A 19,848-nucleotide genomic window follows, 5' to 3' on the forward strand; every position below is an offset into this window, starting at 1 on the left:
CAGATAGATCAAGTACGGAGTTAGAACGAGGGAAAGAAAAAAATGTCAGATTAGTAGATTACAAATCCATGAACACTTGTCGAGGTAAGTTCGTGCAATTAAATTATATAATTATATGTTTGAATTGAATGTTATGTATATGTATGGTGTAATTGACATATATGAAAATCAGTCACATATCCGACAATGTTCGACAAATATTAAGTCCCGTTTAAATAAATGAAATTCGATGGATACAGGGTTTTTGAATTGGTTGTGGCCCTGCATGTGTTGCGGACATACCACAACTCGAAAGAGCGTCCCGTTATTAGCTCTTATGAGCATCCCGATACTTAGCTCTCATGAGTTTCCCGTTATATGGTTCTTGTGAGCTTCTCGTTAATAGCTACTCAGAGCATCCAGATCGGTTGTGATCTTACATGTGTTGTGGACACACCACAGCTCTTATGAGCGTCTCGATATATGGCTTCCTAGAGCTTCTCAATTAAAGGCTCTTTCTTAAGCTTTCCAATCAATAGCTCTCCAGAGCTTCCCGTTACATGGCTCATATAAGCTCCCTGTTATATGGCTCGAAAGAGTTTCCCATTTATGTGCTCGTATGAGCATTCCCGAATATGAATTGACGGATTATAGATTTCTACACTTTGTGTGTACTACCTATGTATCCATCGATATTTTAAATGATTTAACGAGTAAAATCCTGACATGAGAAAATATATGAATTTGAAATGAATCATTATCCCTATTTACTGAAATATATGGAAATGATTTGTACATGTTATATGGATACATGATATGGAAAATAAATGTATATGACAATTTGTTGATTATTAAGCTTATATATGTTTCTTGATATTTCTATGAAATACATGACTAACATGTTTGGTAAGGATATGTGTTTAGACATTTGGCCAAATTGGTTTGAGCATGTTGAGTTTGCTTACCTTAAATGTGAATTAAATGATAAGTTAATTTCCCGTTATACGAACTTACTAAGCATTAAATGCTTACTCTATTTTATTTTCTTTGTTTTTTAGTAATTTAGAAGCTTGTTGGGTTGGAAGCTTGGCGGAGATATCTCACACTATCCATCAGCTCATTTCGATATATATATAATAAACTAAATTTTGGTTATAATGGCATGTATAGACTAAAGCTAAATTTTATAAATATGACATTAATATGTTTGATGTATGATTTGTTATGGTTGAATGCTGAATACTAATAGGCATATTGAGGCATTATTTGATTTGGTAGATTTAATACAGGTAGGCCTATATGTGTGATTGGCAAATAAGTAAGTATAATTACTTAATTATATGAATATTAAATTATATAAATTATATGTATTTGATCTGTAAATTTCAGTAATACTCCGTAATCATATTCTGGCGATGGATATGAGTTAAGGGTGTTACACAACATACTCAATTGAAAGAATATTAATGCCTAAATACTCAAAAGAAAAAAAGAAGAAGAGATTAATGCTCCAATAATTGTTATTAATTGTCGCTGTATCATTTAATATTGATGGTTGACTGTCATTTTTGGCTACCAAGGATTTGAATATTTAATGTTGTTTCTTTTATAATATATAAATTCGTTTTATAGTTTATATTTAAGGTTCATGACTGTTCGTTTTAATAATATTATCTTTAAAGTTCGAACTAAATTCTTCTCTAAAAACTACAATATATCTTTTCACTATATCTAATTATTTATTGATATATTTAATATGGTTTTTAAATCAAGCAAACAGTGAACAGCCATTTGTCTTGTTTAATTCTTGCTGTTTTTTTACCCAGATTATAGGGAAGCAAAGTAGTTGTTTTCTTTTTTCTTTTTGGCCAGTTGTTGTTTAATGGTCCTAAAGTAAACATTAATTGATTACTGAGATTTGAACATGCATCAATCGGAGTATTAAAATCTTAATTTTACTATTTAATCAAAGTTTTATTTTAATATTTTTATACATTTTTTTAATATACATAATTTATTATCTCCACCAGTTGTATATATTAATAATATTGTTAATTGATTTAGTGTCACAAGACAACTCGACATTAACTCACGATTGATGATAAAACAATGATAAATAATTGTAGTGCATTTAGTATTGTTTATCTTATGTATTTATGTGTTTAAATTTCGTTTTACTCATAATTTAAACTAATTTTTATTTTAATATATTACATATTTTATATGTAATTACAATTAATTAGTTTTAAACTATACATTTAATTATTTATTATATATTATTTTTAAACGCGCATCTGTGTTCTAAATATATGGTGTCCATACGCATGAGTGTGTGATAGGATTTCTAGTATTTATATTAAGTCTTTTATTGAGTTGGTGTTAAGGATCGATCGAACACCAACTCAATTATAAAATCACTAGATTACCATTATATATATAAACAAATCAATAAGAATTGACCCCTAAACACCGTACATAAAAAGCATTCAACTTTACCATTGTGAGTGTGAATTGATTTTTATATAATTTTTTAATAAATATATTTCTTACAATATTTTTTTCACTCAGGTTATGAGTATACCATAAATCTCAGGAATGTAATTTACATTATTTAAATAAATGTATGTTTGAACAAAATTGAATTTGCATGAGAAAATCGTATACTTGGTCATTGTTTAAGTTAGAGGAGATTATATTAACATAATCATTAATCCATCCTATGATAAAAACGTGCACCATAATAATAATAATAATAATAATAATAATAATAAAAGCTTAATAGTTTTTTTCAATTTAATTCCTCTATTTTTTAGTCTAACATTGATATACTTAAAGGCAACATGTAATTATTAAATTTAGCTCTTTTTCCAATTTGAGCTCTCTACTTTTGAGTCTAACATTAAATGCATAATATACGTAACTTTTGGTTAAAATTTATTGAATTTTGAATTTCTATATGCATAATATACGATTTTTAATTTTTGTTTTTTTATATAACACCTAAAATTATCTATACCCCTTTTCAACCCTTAAATAAGAGAATAACGCGCTTCAGTACACTTGAACACATGTTCTCTTGTATTGGCAACAATGTCAAAACTAATTAAACTAAAACTCAATTGATAATCTTTACTATTTAAACTAAAACCCTTTTTAAGATAGAAATTTTTGTTATTACTCTCAAGGGTGTGTACTGAGGAATCTGAACTTATTGAACTTTAAGAGGTGAGAGTCATACATGCATTATTGAATCAAATGATCCAACTTTAATGAAATTGTGTTCATAAGTTAGGTAGCACCTCAAAAATGGGGTTTGTGGAAAAATCCTACAAAAAGTTGAACACAATTTCACGTGAATTATGGGAAAGGAAGAGACATAGTTTCAATTTCCACAAACTATGGGAGTTTCTTGGTAAGGTATAGCAGTAAATGATTCGAAAATGATGAAGATAAGACATAGAAATCTAGATTTATGTACATTGAATATCATACAACGTCAGTTTATGTTTCATAACTCAAGAAACTGTCATTTTTCAATAAAGGGGAAAAGCAGACCCCTTAACATTTTTTCCTCATTTCATAAGTTTAACAAAGTATGAAACAATTGATGTTGGTGTTGTAAAAACATAAGTTTTTCTTTTCTTGTTTTTTCAAGATGTAATGATAGCATTTTCGAATATTCCTTTGACGTCAATGGTCACCTCTTTCAATCAGACTATATATACACATTTTTCACAACAAGATCACTATTATTCGCCTTTATTTCATTTTTCTAATAAATTATACGATAAAAGTAGCTCTCACCACCCAACATAGTCTTTTGGATCGTATTACAACAACATTATTCAAAATTATTAATCATATTTGTAATAATTTTATTGACTTTAAAATAAAATTATAACTTATAGAGTTTGTGTGATTTGAATTTCGTCATTGGTTAAAGAAATCAATATTAGATTGGGGTTGCGATCAGGGGTGGTATGGATCATACCGCACAAGTTGAGTCTGTATAGATCTATATTTCTATTATTTGACTCTGATTAGAATAGAGTTTTTCAACCCTTAAATAGATGTAGTGGAAACTCTTCTTGTATCATTTGTTTTTCGACATTTGTGAATTTCTTCTCATTTGCCCTTGGTTTTTCTCTTAAAGGATTTCTACATAAAATCTGTGTATTCTTATTTTTCTTTTTTGATTACTCTGCAATCGTTCTATTGTCATTATCGACATTTATTATAGCAACAATTTTAATAAAATTCGAAATATTCTCATTACCAATAAATTAATAATTAAGGCTCAAATATTTTTTAAATTCTGAATTATTTTTTATTTTTTTATAAGTAAACTTTTGTACTTTCATATTTACTATAATGTGAATAGAGGTTTAAGTATATAAATAAATATTGATTTTATTTTTTATTTATCACTTAATTAATATTAGAATTATATATTAATTAAAATTAAAATTAAAATATATAAATAACATGTAAAAAAACATCGTATCTCGAAAAGAATGAGCAATAAAGTAACATTTTTTGGAAGAGGAAATATCAAATAATGTTAGAACCGACAATAGCACAAGAGAAATATATAAGATCTATTTTGATCTTTGTATTATTTCATGATTTTTTTTTCTTTTGATAATTTGGAACACAAATAGGTATAATTTTATTTATATTGTTATTTTTTACTTATATTAATTTTTTTTACTTTGTAAAATATACATTTTTTTACTTGATATTTAATTATTAATTTAAATTATGATATCAATTTCTTTCTTTCATAAAATACTATCTATTTTAAATATTTTTTAAATTAAATATGTTATATATTTTTTATTTATAAAAAATATATATGTGTATTCAAATAAAAATAAATATGCCAATTGAGTTAAAGAGGTAATTAAGATAAAAGTTTTTTATGTATTGATGGTTTTATAATTATTTATAATATCATCATTGCACTTTCTGATTTGATCTCAGAAAGGAAAAAGAAAGATTGTACAATGCAAAACATTTAGCAGCCCCCAAAATTATGTCCATTCCTATCATCTTTGTGAGATACATTATTGGTCAAATTTTGTTATTAGCCCCTGGAGTATGCGTAAAAGTATAAATTTAATTATTTTATTTTTAATTTTAGTAAATTTTGAGTTTATGTATTTTTTGTACTGATCAACTTTATATGTGTTAGAATTAAGTGACCCAAATTCTTATTTAAATAAAATACGATGGAAAATAAAATAAAAGTAAAATCCATATAGAACTAGACTTCTTTTATTTTATTTTAGAATAATGTTTTTAAACCTTATTAAACTCCATCTATTTTATATTGATTAGGATAAGGTGTTTCAATCCTATTAGAATATGGCTTTGCAAGCCTATAAATAGACATAGTCTATTCCTCTTGTATTTGATTAAAATTTTTCGACATAGTGAATTTTCTTCTCCTCTGCCTGTGGTTTTTTTTCCCGAAAGGGTTTCCACGTAAAATTTGTGTGTTCTTTATTTTATTTATTTTATTTTATTTTATTTTTCACAAATTGGTATCCGAGCTTCCGGGTTATTCATCTCGATTATGGTAATGGCGTCTTTGAAGTATGAAATTCTGCTGTTGGATCGCAACACCAGATTTGCGTTGTGGCAAATTAAGATGCAAGCAGTTCTTATACAGATGGATCTGGAGGATGCCCTGCTAGGGATAGATAAGATGCCGTCGACATTAACAGATGAAGAGAAGAAGCGTAAGGATCGAAAGGCATTAACACAATTACATCTGCATTTGTCCAACGAAATTTTACAGGATGTGATGAAAGAGAAAACTGCCGCTACATTATGGAAGAGGCTAGAACAAATATGTATGTTGAAAACTCTAACAAGCAAGTTGCATATGAAGCAGCGTCTTTATGCTCATCGTTTGGAGAAAAGTGTGTCTGTACACGAACACTTAACAGTGTTTAAAGAAATTCTCTCAAACTTGGAGGCCGTGGAGGTTCAGTATGATAAGGAAGATTTAGGGTTGATTCTACTTTGTTCGTTGCCCCCGTCTTATTCAACCTTTAGAGACACGATTTTATATAGCCGCGAGTTTCTCACAGTTGATGAGGTTTATGATTCTTTAACCTCGTATGATAATATGAAGCATCTTGTGGTTAAACCCGACTCTCAAGGAGAGGGTCTCATTGTTCGTGGGAGACAAGATCGAAATGCTGATGATGATCGTGGTAGGACACAGGAACAGAATCCTCGTGGTAAATCTAAGGGTAGATCGAAGTCTTCAAACAGAGGTAATACTTGCAACTTTTGCAATAAGAAAGGGCACATCAAATCTGAGTGCTATAAGCTACAAAATAAGATTAAAAGGGAGGCTACGAATCAAAAGGGAAAATAACCAGAAAATTTCGGTGAAGCTGATGTTGTAGAAGACTACAGCGATGGTGAACTTCTAGTCGCTTCTGTTAATGATTCTAAAGTAAGCGAGGAGTGGATACTTGATTCAGGCTGCACCTTCCACATGAGTCCCAATCGGGATTGGTTTACAACTTATGAAACAGTATCTGAAGGTGTTGTTTTGATGGGAAATAATGCTTCATGTAAAATCGCAGGTGTTGGAACAATTAAAGTTAAGACGTTTGATGGAGTTTTCAGAACACTTAGTGACGTGCGGCATGTTCCAGAATTGAAAAGAAATTTAATTTCGTTGAGTACTCTTGAATCAAAAGGGTACAGATACACAGTTGAAAGTGCGGTTTTAAAGATTTCCAAAAGGTCCCTTGTTGTGATGAAAGGGCAGAGAAAGATTGCCAAGTTATATGTTTTACAGGGTTCTACTGTTACTGGTGATGCAGCTGTCGCTTCCTCTTCCTTGTCAAATGATGATATTACTAAACTTTGGCATATGTGCCTAGGGCATATGAGTGAGAATGGCATAGCAGAATTAAGCAAAAGAGGACTTCTTAATGGGCAAGGAATTTGCAAACTGAATTTCTGTGAGCACTGTGTTTTTGAGAAGCAAAAGAGAGTTCGATTTACTAGAGGAATCCATAACACGAAGGGGACGTTAGAGTATATTCATTCTGATCTGTGGGGGCCATCCAGAGTGCCTTCGAGAGGTGGAGCTAATTATATGCTAACCTTTATTGATAATTTTTCCAGAAAAGTTTGGGCATTTTTCCTGAAGCAGAAAAGCGATGTGTTTTTCGCATTTAAGTCTTGGAAAATTATGATTGAAAAATAGAAGGGAAAACAGATAAAATACCTCCGCACAGACAATGGCTTAGAGTTTTGTTCTGATGAGTTTAATAGATTGTGCAAGTCAGAAGGGATCATGAGACACTTGACAGTTCGTCATACTCCACAGCAAAACGGCGTTGCAGAACGAATGAACAGAACGATCATGGAGAAGGTTCGATGTATGTTGTCAAATGCCAACTTATCGAAGGTATTTTGGGCAGAAGCGGCCTCTACTGCATGTTTTTGATAAACCGATCTCCATCCGTTGCCATTGAGAAAAAGACTCCACAAGAGGTATGGTTTGGTAATCCTGCTAATTATTCTGATTTAAAGATTTTTGAGTGTCCTGCGTATGCTCATGTTGATAATGGAAAATTGGAATCGAGATCTATTAAATGCATTTTTCTTGGTTATAAAGCTGGTGTAAAAGGGTATAAGTTATGGTGTCCTAAAAATAGAAAAGTTGTGATTAGCAGAGATGTTGTTTTTGATGAAACTGCTATGCTATCTAACTTATCTCTTAAAGACTCTTCCAATAAAGAAAATCAAAAGCAGGTGGAGCATCAGATTAATACAGAGTCAACTCCTCAAGGCAGAACAAAAATTGAGAATAGAGTTACTTCTTCACCACAATACTCTATCGCCAAAAACAGAACTAGAAGAGAAATTAAACCTCCAAAGAAGTATGCCAAGGTTGATCTAGTTGCTTATGCTTTAAATGTGGCTGAAGATATAGATGCGAATCAAGAGCCATCTAATTACTCTGAGGCGGTTAGCTATGAAGACTCAGAAAAGTGGATGTTTGCTATGCAAGAAGAGATGGAATCACTCCACAAAAACAGAACATGTGACCTTGTGAAACTTCCTAAAGGTAAAAAGGTTGTTCGTTGTAAATGGGTGTTTAAAAAGAAAGAAGGGACTCTAGGAGTTGAAGAACCCAGATATAAAGTAAGGCTTGTTGCAAAGGGTTACAGTCAAATTCCAAGAGTGGACTTCACAGATGTGTTCTCTCCAGTTGTTAAGCATAGTTCGATTCGAGCTTTGCTTGGTATTGTGGCCATGCATGATTTGGAGCTTGAGCAGTTAGATGTAAAAACTGTATTTCTGCATGGAGAACTTGAGGAAGATATTTACATGCAACAACTAGAGGGTTTTATAGTCTCAGAAAAAGAGGACTATGTTTGCTTGTTGAAAAAGTCCCTTTACGATTTGAAACAGTCACCAAGACAGTGGTACAAGAGGTTTGATTCCTTTATGACTTCTCATGATTTCAAAAGAAGTAGTTTAGACAGTTGTGTTTACTTTAAGAAAAACAGTGATGGTTCTTTTGTGTATCTACTTCTTTATGTTGATGACATGTTGATAGCAGCAAAAGATAAATGAGAGAAAAGAAAGGTTAAAGCCCAACTAAGTGAAGAATTTGAGATGAAAGATTTAGGACCAGCAAAGAAGATACTTGGTATGGAGATTCTCAGAGATAGAAAAGCAAGTAAATTGTACCTAAGTCAGAAGGGGTACATTGAGAAAGTTCTTTACAGGTTCAATATGCAAAGTGCTAAGCCTGTTAGTACTCCTTTAGTAGCCCATTTCAGACTTTCATCGGCCTTGTCTCCTCAATCAGATGATGAGATTGAGTACCTGTCACATGTTCCATACTCTAGTGCAGTGGGATCTCTCATGTATGCTATGGTTTGTTCACGTCCAGATTTATCATATGCAGTCAGTGCAGTTAGCAGATATATGACAAATCCCGGTAAAGAATATTGGAAAGCAGTTCAGTGGATTTTAAGATACTTACGAAGCACTACTGATGTTTGCTTACAGTTTGGAAGAACTAAAGATGGAGTTATAGGGTATGTTGATGCTGATTTTGCTAGAGACCTTGATAGAAGAAGATCTCTCACAGGTTACGTCTTTACAATCGGAGGTTGTGCAATTAGTTGGAAAGCGAAAGCCACTTTGCAAACTACAGTCGCTTTGTCTACCACTGAAGCTGAGTACATGGCGATTACTGAGGCTTGTAAAGAAGCTATTTGGTTGAAGAGACTATTTAGTGAACTCAATGAAGACCTTCAAATCAGCACAGTATTTTGTGACAGTCAGAGTGCCATCTTTCTTACAAAAGATCAAATGTTTCATGAGAGAACAAAATACATTGATATTCGGTATCATTTTGTTCGTGATATTATTGCTCGTGGTGATATTGTTGTGAGCAAAATTAGTACTCATGAAAATCCTGCAAATATGATGACTAAGTCACTTCCTATAACCAAGTTTGAGCATTGCTTAGACTTGGTTGGTGTTTATTGTTGAAGTTAAACCCTTAAGGGGTTTTATGGAAGAGGTGGAGAACTTGTTTATTGAAAGTTCGCAATGAAGAACTTGTTCATTGAGAATTTGTGTCAAGGTGGAGATTGTTAGAATTAAGTGACCCAAATTCTTATTTAAATAAAATACGATGGAAAATAAAATAAAAGTAAAATCCATATAGAACTAGACTTCTTTTATTTTATTTTAGAATAAGGTTTTTAAACCTTATTAAACTCCATCTATTTTATATTGATTAGGATAAGGTATTTCAATCCTACTAGAATATGGCTTTGCAAGCCTATAAATAGACATAGTCTATTCCTCTTGTATTTGATTAAAATTTTTTGACATAGTAAATTTTCTTCTCCTCTGCCCGTGGTTTTTTTCCCGAAAGGGTTTCCACGTAAAATTTGTGTGTTCTTTATTTTATTTATTTTATTTTATTTTATTTTTCACAATATGCATTAGACCATTTGTATCTATATGCATTAGAATCCCGATTCATGGATCTCTCGGTCCGAGAAACTAAAATAAGAGGGTCGAACCATTTCTTCTGACTCTTTTTCAAATTCAATAAATGTTGGTTAATCGTATATTTCATTATAGTTCTATGATTCAGAGTATCACTTCCAATTTGATCCCTTTGAATTCCATATTCGAAGTTGCGATCGGATCAATTCTTTTTAATGAATTGATTCAACACATTTCTTATGTACCCACAGCTGCTATATTGGATCTGAATCAAATTTCGGATCAATCTATCTTGATTGGCTGCCTCCATTATGTTGCTGCTAGCAAATACTACTATTTTTGGTTTTGGATCTTCCAAATAATTCTCGTAGGAGATCCGGACCCATTTTTTCTGATCCTTCGATAAAAAAATTCATTTTCATCATAAAAATAGGAGGTTGAGCAGATAAAGATTTCATTTTCGATTCATCCCTAGAGTTGAATACCTCATTCAAGAATTATTTTAATCAAAAGAAAAGGCAAAATCTTCAATTTCAATTTAAATGGTAGCAGTTAAATTAACTTGATAAAATTCTGTCTAGATTTTTTGATTAGATCATTCTAAGTCTCGATATTTTTCTAATTTAGAAATTGTAACTTTGATACAAACGATACTCGTTAAATCTATTAACTGCTTTTTTAGTAATATATAAAAATAATAAGTTGACATGGCATTATAGGCATGATAATATGCTTACTATATCTAAATTTAAAAACAAAAAAAATTATAAATTTAATAACTATTGTTCAATTAAAACTAAAATCTTAAATTCCAATACAAACATTAACTAAAAATATTAAGTTATAATACAGAAATTAAATCTACTATATATATATATATTCATAATTTGGACAGTTGATTCAATTATTGCACGTACATATTTTACATGAGATGTGTCTCAATTCGTTTTGTTTGAGAATATTTCTTGTGAAACTTTATTTTGCATTAAAAAATATTATCTCATGAATGAAGGTGCTTTTTGTTTCCATATTTATGAAACATATATATTATATAATATTGTTACTTTACGTTTACTATTTTCGTTCTACTAATATAGTAAAACTTAATCATTTGAACTTATATATTAACCCACAATTAGATTAATTGGCAAATTTTAAAATAAAACATTTGAGTTTCAAATGGTGATGATATTGTAGAAGTATGTAAGCTCGACTATGAAGATCAATTCATTCGAAGAAACTTAATTCGAAAATTGAATTGGATTGGATCAAGTAGTTGTATCCATTGAATTGTGGAAGTTGCATTGAAACAAGATTTGAAGACATATCTCCAATAACCCAATTTATATAGGTTATTATTATATTGTATCTTGCTAGTTTAGCTGCTATTAATAAGGGATTGGATTGTAGTTGATTTCTAGTTTGTTAGCAAGTCTCGAAACTCTTCTATATTAGAGAGAATTATATAGGTTTTTGCATTGAATATTAAGAGCACTTATCTATTCATCGTAGAAAGTACTTTTTAGAGTGCATTTGAGAAAAGTAAACATGTTTTATTTACTACCAAGGTTCTCGGGGAAAACTTAGAGGTAAATGAGGTTGCTATACTAGGGTGTGATAGAACTTAAATCACTTGTTGTATTGAGATTAAATGTAATGGATTTATTCAGTGAGGTAGCCTCCACAAATATAGGGAAATCGAACTGTATAAACAATTATGTGTGTCATGTTTTTGTTGTGTTCCTTGTAGTGCCATTTTCAGTGGCTACTGTAGCCATCACATTCGTTCAAGTACTCTATTTTATTTAGCAATTTACAACTAGGCGTTTCTAAAAATTTAAACAATTAATTTATTATTTTTATAAATTTTATTTTAGTAAATTAATATATACTAGATGAAAAATATATTTATAAAAATTTTCATAAATAATTTTTGTTGAAAGGACAAATTAAAACTTTTAAGATTAATGTTTTAGGTTCAAATCCTATCATGTGTGTTTTTTTCATTTATAAAATTATTTTAAATTTAAATTATTTTATGGATTTTATATAAGAAGACAAAAAAAGTACTCTTATTGTAGTATTTTCTTTTACTTTTTTTTAAAAAAAATTTTAAATTTTTTTCCCAATTAGATTGATTTTCAATTAATTTGTGGGAGCAACATAATTAAAGATTTAATAATACTATATGTTTTCCCTTATTTTTACCAAAAAAACAATATTAATTAAAACATAAGCTAAGCAATAAACTTATTCTATTTAAAAATTAAATTAAAACAAAAAAAGTAGCTATAATACAATGAATAAAAGGAGAGTTTCATTTACTCTAATGTAAATTCGTTAATATAATTATACTTGTTATTATAGTCTCTATATTTTGCAGAAGTTGTAGATTCAATGTAACAGTCCAGTTTAGACCCTAGTCAGAATAGTGGTTTCGAGACCACAAATTTGAGTCAGAAAAATGTTTAAATATTATTTTCTATGTTTAAAATATGTGAATTGTCATGTGTGAAAGTTTCGTATGAAAATTTGATCAATTTTGTTCTTAATTTGTGAAAAGAACCTAATCGCATAAAATGTAAAAGTTGCCTGCTGATTGTTAAAGTGCCTATTTGATTTCTCTTATTAAAAGAGAGGTCCTTATGATGCAATTAGACCATTGAACATATGAATGGACATTAATGGCCTTGATATTAATGTTTTATATGGTTATAATGAAAGGGCAAAATTGGAAATTGATTAATTTGTTAATATTAATTAAATAAAACATGGAAATAGGCCATTATATGTTTTTATATGCCGAAATTGAAGAAAAAAAGAAGAAGAAAAGAAATCTTAGGGTTTGGGCACTTTGATTGTTGATTGAGGTATGTGTTTTAATCTGTTTTTGAAAATTTCTATGTTTTTATGATCGTTGTTTAGTATACTATAAAGCTCATGCCTAAATTTCTGATTTTGATGATGATTTTGAGTTATGCCATTGTTGATTTTGTAAGCTTTGTGAAGTTAGTTTATGGAAAATAAAAGATATGTTTTGGGTTTGTATATTTTATCTTTGAATTTTTGATGAATTTGAGTAAAATGGGCTAAATTGTGAAATTTGTAAATTAAAGGACTAAAATGTGAAATAAATGAAATATGTGGGTTTGTATGAGTTATATGAAAATTCATCTAAGCTTGTGTAAAAGGAAATTATGTGTATTTGGTGATTTTGTGAAATAGGGACTAAAGTGTAAAAACGTGAAAATGTGAGGGCTAGTTTGTAAAATGCTCTAAATGTGTGTTTGTGGATTGTTTTGAATGAATATGAGCTTCAATAATTTAAATTTGAATTTATATAGATCAATAATTAAAGAAAACAAAATTAGATCGGGGAAAGTCGAAAGTCGTCGAATCGTTGATTCTGTCAATCTGAATCCGTACGAGGTAAGTCGATATACAAATAAACGTGTTTGAATTGAATTATTATTATTCATATGATATTGAATTGTGATGAATGAATATTCGAGCTAAATATGTGTTATCCGAGAAAGTATCGACAAAGTTCCGACATTCGAAAAGCCCCGTACGTACCTTAAGAATAGTTAGGATACATATGTCATGACATATGATCTGATATGTGTTTTCGTGTAAGACCACGTCTGGGATGTTGGCATCGACTTATGATTTACATGTAAAACCATGTCTGAGACATTGGCATCGTATTTGATTTCGTGTAAGACCCTATCTAGGACAGTGGCGTCGATATTTAATTACATGTAAGACCATGTCTGGGACGTTGGCATTGTATGTGCTTTCCAATCTATCCGCGTATCCTTATGATTCTGAATGGTTCAATGGGCATTTTGAGAAAACGAATGATCATATGAGATGTGTATCCGATTCAGGTACATTTGAACATATACTATGTTTGAGAATGAAAAGTAAGTATATATGTAAAGGATGATATATAATCTAAGCATGTGAATATATGCTATATGTGCAAATGATTTGAGAAAATGTGATATGTATATGAACAAGAGGTTTGTTTTGGTTTTTGGATACTAAGTATATGAAATTTGATGATGTTTATATGTTATAAATGATAAGTTTATTTGTATATGGCTTACTAAGCTTTTGAAAGCTTACTCTGTGTGTTTTTCAACTATTTTTAGATATCGAAGCTACTGGGAGCTCGGGGATCGTCGAATATCGTCACCACACTATCGCACTATATTTTGGTGCCTTTTGAAAATGTATATTTTAAGATATGACGTGTATAGGCTGGGAGTATTTGGATATGTTTTGTAATGTCTATATCATGCCATGTGATATGGCTAGTTTGTGGTTGAACTTATGGTTTGATTTTAGTACATGATATGTGATGCAAATTATACTTATGCGATGTGTTTGTGGACGGCCAAAAGAGTTGGTCAATTTGGTAAGTTTTGGAATTTGTCTAGTATGAAATTTGGTAAGGTTTTGGCATGAGATTTGATTGTATGTTTAACGATTATGAAACTATATGTTTGGTACGTTTTTGATTTATGCAATGACATGAATTAGTATGTGATATGAACATGAAATTGGTTGTTAATGTTATGACATGAATGATATATGTTTTGGTTTTGAAATTGGTTGAAATTATAGTGCAAATATGCTTGGTATAATGCTTGTAGGTTTGACCCAAATTGGGTGGCAAATTGGCTTTTCAAATGGCCTATTTTTTTCCACACGAGTAGAGACACGGGCATATGTCTCAGCCGTATGTCCCCTGGGGTACCCTACAATTGTAAGTCAGTCTTGAGCATGGCCAAGGGACACGGGCGTATGGCTAGTCATGTGAATCAAGTCAGTTTCGACCACGGCTAAGGCACACGGCCTGTTCACACGGGCGTGTGACCTGTAGAACCTTGAAATATGTTTAAGTTTTGAAAAAAAATTGTATGAGTTTGGTTTAGTCCTGACCCCTTTCTAAAGCATGATTAAGGTCTCGATGACTTATCTAAGAGACTCTATGATAATGTATGACTTGTGATGATATGATGATTGAGATATGAATGCTAAATGTTTTGATTTGTCCGGTAACGCCTTTAACCCTAGTCCGGCGACGGATACAGCTTAGGGGTGTTACATTTAATCCCAATACTTTAATCTAGTCATTTTTAGTTTCTATATTTTTTAAAATCTGAAATTACTATCCTAGCTAAACGACAAAATTTAATTTCATTAAGTTCAACTATTTTCAAAACCGTATGAGGCAAACATATAGTCACGTGTGAAAAGCTTGTTAATGAACTAAGAAACTAAGTAAAGAAACTAAGAATACTCAAATTGCATAATATGAAACTAAATCTACATTCGTTACCATTTGGATTAGGCTAAAAATTTAAAATTTGAAACGTATAAAGACTAAAATTTGCCAAGTTAAAATGTACAAGGACTAAAACTGACCAAATTATAAGGATTAAATTTACAATTTACACATAATACAGTGAATAAATCCATAACTTATACATAGTAAATAAATTAATATAACATAATTTGACCTAAAATTCTAAATCAATTCGATATATCTAACATATTAGAAAAACTATAATTGTATTGTTTCTTTTTATTTCAAACAAATAGACTTTTTAATTTATTCAAAATTCGACATAAATAATATTTTTAAATTAAAAATGAAATATAATGATTAAATTTCTAAAAAGGGTTAATATATATTTTGTTCCCTATACTTTATCACTTGAACTTATTTGGTACTTAAATTTTATTCTGAAATTAATTAATATCAAAATTTAGATTTTGTCATGTACTTTGATATCTTTTTTATAATGTCCTACAAATGTAACAATGTGACAAAGACATATGGCAGACATTAATAAAAAAAATATAAACATCTAAAAATCTTTGTAAGTATATAAATTTATTAAAAAGATTATTAAAAAAGATAAATGGATGTCCCAATTCAAATAGACTTAGACATCAATTTATCAATGTTATTTAGATATTATATATATATTATGTTTTTTAAAATTCTTTAGATATATATATTTGAAATTAGATTTTATATTTTTTTTATTTTAAAATAATCTTATAATTAACATGATATTTTATAAAAAAATTTAAAAACATATAAAATTACTAAAAGAAATACATTCCAAATGAATTTGGACAAAATGACATTTACATTCATCTAAATTTGGACTTTTGTTTGTCCAGGTTCATTTTGGACATGAAATAATTTTTATAATTTTTTTATAAATTTATAATTTATATTTTTTTATTTATTAATGCTTGCCACGTGTCATAATACAAAACTACCACGTGTTGTCGTATTATTAGTTACAAATGTCACATCATCATATTCTAAAAGTGATACAAAAAAGGTACCAAATAGTGTAACAAAATCTAAATTTAGGTACTAATTAGGTAAAAAAAAAGGGTAAACTACATCTAATGTCACTGAACTATGGTCTTATTTATTCCCAACCTAATGCCATAGTGTCTTTCAACTATGGCCTTATTCATTTTCCGTCATGTTGCCATAGTGTCTTTCAACTATGGTCTTATTCATTTTCTGTCATGTTGTCATAGTGTCTTTCAACTATGGTCTTATTCATTTTCGATATAGTGCTACAGCGTCTTTCAACTATGGTGTTACTCATTTGATTCGTGATGTCATAGTGTCTTTCAACTATGGTTTTATTCATTTGATTCGTGATGGCATAGCGTCTTTCAGCTATGGTCTTACTCGTTTTTCAACCAACAAACTCGATCATTATATATGTATAGGCATTAACTAGCAAAACAATATCTAATTAATTTAACTAAATTACGAACTTACCTAAACGAAAACGATTGTAGACATAAGCCGACAATTATTATGCTACTTTAGTTTTTGCATGGTCTTTGTCCGATGGATTTGTTTCTTGATCTAAACAATAAGTTTTTTATGCACAAAAACACTTTTTATTATTACTTTACAAAATTACCCTTTAAATTTATCCAAAACTTACAAATTAACCACATTTAATCAAAATCGATGCTAACTAAATTTCTTAAGGTCTCTATATAGCCTATAATTATCAAATTTTCACAATAATTCCATGTAATTCACTATTTTAACAATTTAATCCTTTAACACTAAAAACACTAAAAAAATCACTTTACAAAATAGTCCTAATTGTCAACCAAGCCTAATAATCTACCACAATACTTCACAAACACTTCAAACTCAGCAATGACGTAATCTAAAATATTTAACAGTTTTACGAATTAACCCTCGGGTTAGCTAGACTAAGCTAAAACGATCACAAAAATACAAAAATCATTAAAAATAGGCAAAAATTACTTACCATGTATGAGAAAGAAAGCTTGAACGAAATTTAGCTTAAGCTTCTATGGGGGTATCGATTTTCAAAGCAAAACGAAGAAGAAAGATGATGATAATTTTGTCATCTTTTGTTTTAATTTACTATATTATCTAATTACAAGATTAACCTTTAAAAATAATCAATATTTCACTAAAATAAACCACAACCGTCCACTATTTAATGATATGGTATATTTACCATTTAAGTCCATCAATTCACTTTCTTATAGTCATTTAACACCTTTAATTAATAGCAACTAACTTTTATAGCTTTTACGATTTACTCATTTTTATTAAATTAATTACCTAAATGGTAAAATTACGCCAAATTTTAATACGACATTATAATAATTCTATAAATATTAAATAAATAATAAAATATTGACACCATTGATTCCAACACCACTATAAATGGGCTGGTACAAAAGAGGTCCCAACTGTGGAGTAGCACAAAGAGTTGAGCTACAGATTGGTCAATGGAAAGGCAAGGAAGATTTCCTTGACAAGATTAATGCTTTGTTGGTTCATTTTTTTGATTGCATATGTATCTTGGATACTCATTAATGACAATGCGTTGCACTAGTGAGCCATGATGAGAAAGGTGGAACCAAGGTATTGTCAGCAATCCAACTAGCCCAGGATGTTCATTGTGGTAAGAATGTTGACTTGGCGAGGTACCACTTATGAGAGAAGTGGGTTGTGTATAAAAAATTTGTAGGAAAAATGGTGATGCAAATTGGGTAGTTAAATTGAGTAAATGCACGAGCGAGGTATATTTCAAACACTTTCATAGTGTTTTTTATTATGACTTACCACTAGCTTGGTAAAAACATAAGGGCTCTTTCAGAGTTTTAAAACGAGTAAGTCGAAGGGTTACAAACCAGAGTTAGAAACAATATGCAAGGTTAACCTAATGTTCAATGTGGATGTGTCAAAGTCTTTTAATGTGGATCAAGGGGATCCTGATCGAGGCAAGTCACAATGTGGGCAAGTATGAATGATTGCCTCTTATGATTGAGATGTAAAAATGAGAGAAGTAGTTCGAGTTAGACAATAATAAAGACATAAGTTGAGGTAAATGTTTCGAGAGGTGAAACTATGCAATAGAGAAAATGATTGGGAATCGGCTAAGGCATCAAGGCATTTCTAAGACAAGTAGACTAGTTTCATTATAAGAACGCGATAAGGGCATTGTGAGAATAGGTAGAGGAAAATGTTATAGGCCGCGAATCGAAACCTGTGATGAATGCACATAGAATGTCCCATGAAGTGCAACTGATTAAACGGGGCCCATTTTACCAACTTGAGTTGGCCCGATTTGTGGAACATATGGAGAAGTGGATCTACTTGAAATCTCGGTGGCCTAGTGGAACATGTAACACCCTAAAACCCGGCCTAGAAGTTTAGACCAAATCCCAGAGGTTACATTAAACACCGAAGTGATCGTCGGAAAATTTACAAAATAGCTTATCTCAAATTCTGTTACATTCATACTTATCACTTTACGAACCATGAACATTTAATCTTCTAAGTCCCAATCCGAAAAATTACGGTTAAGTTTAATTTTATGAATAAAGTAAGATTTGAGCGAAAAACAAAACAGAACTTGTACCACAGTTTTAGTAAAATATTACAGTTCAAAACAATATAACAAAATGGAAATCAAAAGTAGAACTATTATTTTATATGTAACCATGACTGTCTGAAACCTTCACATACCGCATCCAGTGTCAGAGTTCAGAAATGTACCTGCAAGGGGAAACACTAAGAGGTGAGCTACATGAGCTTAGTGTGAGTTTAAAACGACTTAAAACAGAGTTACAGAACTTAAATCCAGAGTGCAACAGACTTACAGACACTCAAAGAGTCAGAAAGCATACTTGAAACCAACATGCCAACGGTACGTAACAACTCAAGCACACCAAGTCACACATAGTCAGACAGAATGCAGTCAGATAATCTTTCAAACAGATGTGTATGATATGCAGTCAAGTTATAAAACCCACCATCCAGTCAACACACCTCTCCGTCCCCCGATCACACCTCATAAGAGCTGATTAAGGTCGTCCAACCAAAACATACCACATAGGACCTTGAAAGGCCCATCCAACCCTACACACCATGTATGTGGACGAAGCCACTCAGATATTAATAATCAGCAGGGCTGGCATATATACAGTACAGTGCAATGTGGTAGTATTTTGTACAGTAATGTTGCAGTTTAAACTACCAGATCAAATAATGGTACGCAGCAAAGTTGACGTACGTGTGGTACAGTGCGGTAACCCGCTGTACGAATAAATTATAGTAGAACTGCCAAATCAGATTAGAATCAGTCTCTCTTCTCTTCGCAACCAACCCAAAGATTTAATTTATGCAAATGTACGTATGTATTCAATCTCATAGAAATGGTGAAAACCTCGGCAGACAATCAGACAGAAGCAGATATACACATACACCAATAACCTGGGTTCAGAATCAATCATCTCACACAATAG

The sequence above is a fragment of the Gossypium hirsutum genome, chromosome A08 (assembly GCF_007990345.1).
Source record: "Gossypium hirsutum isolate 1008001.06 chromosome A08, Gossypium_hirsutum_v2.1, whole genome shotgun sequence".
Classification (NCBI taxonomy): domain Eukaryota; kingdom Viridiplantae; phylum Streptophyta; class Magnoliopsida; order Malvales; family Malvaceae; genus Gossypium; species Gossypium hirsutum.